Raw genomic sequence first — 6000 nt, 5'->3', positions numbered from 1 at the left:
GATAGAGCAGTCGGTAGAATGGCGTTCAAGAGAACTGGTTAGCTCATGATTCATGTATGCGGATGCATCCATAAGGGTTAGTATATAATGTACAATATTCTGGATGCATGACGTGCGTGATATGCATCAGATGCACATTTATGGTATGCAGGGGTTAGTTTAACACGTAGCACATAACACTTAACATCTAGTACTTAGAAAAGTTGATATCACAGAGACAAGTTGTTCCTTCCAACCTTATTTCTCCCTCACACTTATTCCGGGTGAGGTTTCATTCCTAGGATTTTTTGTCAGGACCCTTGCATCATAATGCAAAGGTCGACTTATACCTGCAAACACTTTTTTAGCAGTTCTAAAACAGACAAGTGGCAGTAGTAAATCTAAGGATTATTTGTCCCCTTTTTGAAAGTGTGCAAACATCAAAAGTGGACTTGGAGGCCTAGTTTGAAATTTGAGAAATAATTTATCCAAGCGGCTAGTCAAGTGCATGGACTGACACTTGAATGGACTGGATATTAGAGGTTTGACCAAGTAAAGGCAATTTACCTAATATAATATGGTATTTATGTCTGGCCTAACCAGATATTTTTGAAAATATGGGTTTGAAAATTGGAATTTTGTTAGGCCTGATCTAAGACTGAGATTTAAAATGAGATTTTTTAGAAAATGGACTCGGAATCCTTGTATTGACATTCATGCTTCAAATACAATCATTATATTGTGTATTTTTCTAGAGGGTAGCGTCTAATCTGGATTGAATGTGGGCTGAGTCATTGGGTATTGGAATTAACCAGTTTAAGATTCCATAGACAAATATACCTTTGATGGGTCTCCTCATTAACGAGTACAAGCGATCGAGGTACTGGGATGTGAGTGATGCTACTCTGTATAAAATGTTCCGGACGTTGGAGTGCAACGCCAAAACTTGAGATCGGCTATGAGCATCGGAGGTGAAAAGGGACTCCTAGAGAATAGGCGAGAAAAGAAGTTTCTAATGTTTATACAGCAGGTGCGAATATGTCTGGTAGATAAAATGATCGATAAGGCGTAAGTCGTGCTGTTATGTCCATGGCAACTTTTTTTGGAAACAATTTTTAAAACATTTTTATGTTTATGTTTTAAAAAAAATGGTTTCTTATCATCCCTAGTGGAGTCGCCACTGTGAGCGGAGCGGGATTCGGGGGCCTCTCGCCCAGACTTATGACAAACCTCTATTTTGGAAATGTTTGATAAGGAGTCGCCACCTAGCTCAGCTAGGAAATGCCTTTTCTACCGACTGGATGACCTCACTCGCTTATGTTTGAAATTATCGTACGCTGGACAGAAAGACTGGTTCGTGGACATTCTATCGAAACTCGTGTACTTGGCTATTAGCTATGTTATTTATCTAGTGTACATATTCAATTATATCTCATCTCAACATTGATGCAGTTCACAGTATAAGTTGCTGGAAATTAAACATGTATGAAAGCAATAAAGCAACCCAATTTAAGACGCGCATATGACTCGATCTGGCATGTGAGGCAAGTAGCAAGTACTCCTAAGCATATATCTAACCCTAGTGGTTTCTATCATATATTAGATAACAGATGGTCTAGATCATTTTACATGTACAACGCCTTAAACCGGATTTCTAGTTGCAATAAATTTTATTAGATTATCTTTATTATTTTTATGCAACCTCTATTTACATTTTCATGGTAATCCTATGATTTCTAGGTGATTTGCTGGATTTGCTGGATTTGGTCAGTAAATTAATGTGATTAGTCCTTTAGCCTGTTAATGATTGGATATGTTATGCTTTTTGAAAACGATTAAACAGTATCAACATACACACCACGAAGGTTATATACATACAAGGTTAGGAATAATTTTAAACATTGTAGACCGGAGTGGCTGGCAATCGATCCGTTTTGACTATTAGTGTGGTCGAAATTGGAACTCGGTCAGAACATGAAAGTTCTTCATCTCATCAATGCAGATCTATTGGTTTGAACCGGGGTCAATTTCGAGTTCAAACAAACCCAAATTGGCTTTTGGAAGTTGCTGGTTTTGTTAGTTCTGGGCTTCAAAACCCGGTTAGCTTGGAAGATTACAATTTTGGGCTTTGAAGTCCGAATTAAATTGGGACAGACCTATTAAAAGTTACAACCAGATTCTAAAACTAAATATGTACACATGGGTTCAAATAGAGCCCAACTTCGAGTTCAAACGAATCTGGAAACATATAATTAAGGTCAAACAATAGTCTAGAAGATCTTGGATGACAATCATGGCAAAACAACTAAAAACACAACAAATAAGACAACCATGGCATTCTATGTTATGAACATACATTCTAAGCGTTTGGATTAAGCAGCATCAACATGTGATTATACCGACACATATAAACAGCCTATATATATATATATATATATATATATATATATATATATATATATATATATATATATACTTCCAAGGAAATTATATTGAGAATTTAAAGTCATGTCAATCATGGCAAAGAAAGTGTATATCAAATTAGCAGTTTTAAATTATATGTGACAAAAAGTGATGAAAGGCATAATTGGGTCATGAGAAGTACCGTTTTGAGCCCTTGGCTCGTTTTCTGGTGACCCGGATGTGAAATCCAGCTTTAAATCGATATGCAACAGCTTGTTCTTGAATAATTAGAGCGTACTTAGCTCGAATTTGGACTGGCATTGACTTGTGTGGGTTCGCGTGTGATGTGTGTATTCCGAAATTAGGAGTATTTTTAGGTATGGATATTTGTTTTCAACGTGCTAAAATTAATTACTGGTCCGACCTCTAGCTGGCTGTCCTAAGGGTCTATTTATAGTGGTTAGAGGTAGCCTAGGGTTAGTTAGTAGTTGATTTCTATTAGGTTTCTGCGAGTGAGATGACATGATTAGAAGTGTGAGGTGATAGACCTGTTAGTATTAGGATCATGCTAAACTACTATTTTCTTATTAAAATTCGTATTAAATCTTGCATGCTAATTAAACTATGGTTAAAAGTTGATTTTGGTGCCCAAATGTATTAAAAAAGGCTTTAGGAATCCTATGGATTTGAGTATGGTTAATTTTAGTCTGTCAAACTTCAAAATTTGCCCATAAACTTTTAAGATATTGCAATTACTCCAATTTCTTATACTTAGAGTACAATCTCTTTGGATTTTTAAAGGCTATTTATGGCTAATTATGTTTTAACCCCTCAACTTCGCAGCTGTGTACTGATCACGCCTACTTGAATTCAAACAAACGAATCTATAGCTCGTCACCATTGAGCGCTTATGTCCCTTATCACTTTTTACCTGTCCGGAAAGTAGGTGTCTACACAAAGCTGAATAAAAAAGTTGAATTAAATTTTTATAAATATTTTTATTTAATATTTATTTTACTTACATTATATGAAGTAATATAAGTATATAATTGTAATTAATTTATTATTTTTAGGATTTAGGATTTAAACTTTAGGGTATATACCTCTAATATTTATATAAGGAATAAGTATGCCCCTCATAACAAATTTGATTCAAATATACACTACAGTTTTTAAAATGGTTTAATTATGCTCTTCTTGTGAAACAGAGAGTTAACGCCGTCTGAAAGAGGGGCATAATTGAACCGTTTTTAAAACTGTAAGGGCTTATTTCGGCCAAAAAGTTACGAGGACTCCAGCCAAATACTAACGGCATATATAAACCTTTTTCATGAAATCTATATTTTTAAAATTTTTAAAAATTAAAAAATATTATTGACTAACAACTAAATTACTTTTTTTCCAAACTTGAATCCATTCATGAAGATTAAAATTGTAAAGAATAAAACTCATATAACGAAAGGTAAATATATGATCACTCAAAAATCTAGTTTGTTTTTGTGAGCCTAAATGTCCCTGTGGAATTGTCAATGCTATTAAAGTGACTCAATCAAATGATGAAGTCATAAAGTTTTTTAAAGCCTTATTGACAGCTTCTCCACTGTTAGAACTCATATTATCATGAGAGAGCCTTAGCCTATTATCAATAAAGACTTTTCCATGGTCATACAATTTAAAAGACAGTTTGGATTAAACTGTAAATCTGATATAGACTCAAGCATTTTTATGGCAAAAGGAATGCATGATTCTGAATATGAACCAAACTATGAGTCTAATGTATGGTATGCTAGAGAAAGAGGCATGAACAATTTCAAAGTAGCTTATTATAGAGGAGGATATAATTATACTCAAATATGAAGTAGGAACTCTGTTCTCATTATGGCAATTCTAAACATACGGTTGATTTCTGTTATCAAAAACATAGATTTTCTCCTGGTTCTCAGTCTTCTTTTTAATCCAAAAAAGCCAGAATCCTCCTATGTTAATCAAGTTCAGTATTCATAATAAAATTATCAAGACTTTGATGATGAGAGATCAATGTCACAAAAACTTAACCACAAACAAGCCATTTTTAAGCAGAATACATCTGCAGAACAGCCTATATGACTCCTAATGTACAGACAAGACAAATTTTTCCTTTCACATCAGAGCATTGTCAAAAGATAATGGCTTTAATACAGCCTAATATGAATGAAGCAGGAACAATCAAGTGAAATCTCTTTTTGCAACTTTTAAACCACAAATGAATAATCAAGGTACTATGCATACTTGTTTATTATCTGCAAACTCATATAAAAATGTATGAAATCTTGGACACTGGTGCCATATATCATATTTCTGTAGAAATGAGTATTTTACTCAATCCAAACCAGTCAGCAACATAAGTGTGAAGTTACCAAATGGATCCTTAATTCTACTCTCTCAAGTTGGATCTATACAGTTGACCACTGATCTTACACTGTAGAACGCGCTATATGTAATTGTTTTTTACTATTAATCTTATGTCTTTTAGCAAGTTAACCGATGATGCCAAAATTTTCTTGACTCTATTGCAATTCCTGTTTTATCTAGGACATAGTCACTTGGAGGAAGATTGGCTCAGTTTAAAAGAAAGATGGATTATATCAATTCACTCCTATGAATTCAGTTTTTTCTAACTGTTATTCTGTCATGTTTAAAAAGGAACTAAATAAAGATATGGACATTTGGAATTATAGATTAAGCCATTTGTCTCATAACAAGATCAAATTTGTTTAACAGATTGATTCTTCAATATATTCTTCTTTTAATCTTGTTTGTGATGTGTGTCATTTTTCTAAGCAAAATAGGCTATCTTTCCTCTAAGTTCCATAGTATCTGCAGCTGTTTTTGATTTGATACATGTAGAAATTATGGGGACCTTTGCTTGTTGCTGCTATACATGGTTATAAGTATTTCTTGACCATAGTTGATGATCATTCAAGATATACATGATTGTTTCTTATGAAGAGCAAATCAGAAACCAGAGGGCATTTACAAAGATTTATTGTACTGAATATGATATGCGGTTTGTATGCTGTTTATTTGATAAATAGAATTTCTTCTCCTATTATCAAAAATGAAACACCATATCATATTCAGTACAATAAATCTTCTACCTTAAGTCGCTTAAAGGTATTTGGATGTTTGAGCTTTGCTAGTACTTATGGTCCTCATGGAACCAAATTTACAACATATTTCTCAAGTATGTTTTTTTTGGTTTTCCATAAATATAAAGGGTTATATACTCTGTTGTTTAGCTATTAAAAGAATCTTTGTTCCTAAAAATGTTATATTCTATGAAACTTTCTTTCCTCATTCTAAAAATTATGTTCCTAGTGAACCTGATATGTCATTTTTTTAATGATATTTTGCCAAACCTTTTTGATATATCTTCCTCTAATATTTCATATACTTTTCCACAATTTACCTCTCCAATCCCTTGGATATCACCATCATAACTTTCATCACCATCATCATCTATTCCCTTATTTTTCGAATAAGAGTTTCCTTCACTCAAAAAATTTACAAGAATCATCACCCTTTCATCCTTTCTAAAAGACTGTCAAACCATCATAAGCCTATCTTTTCAATACATAC

Source organism: Mercurialis annua, linkage group LG3 (genome assembly GCF_937616625.2).
Source record: "Mercurialis annua linkage group LG3, ddMerAnnu1.2, whole genome shotgun sequence".
In the NCBI taxonomy this organism is placed as follows: Eukaryota; Viridiplantae; Streptophyta; class Magnoliopsida; order Malpighiales; family Euphorbiaceae; genus Mercurialis; species Mercurialis annua.
The sequence above is the reverse complement of the archived record's forward strand: the minus strand, read 5'-3'. Positions refer to the sequence as shown.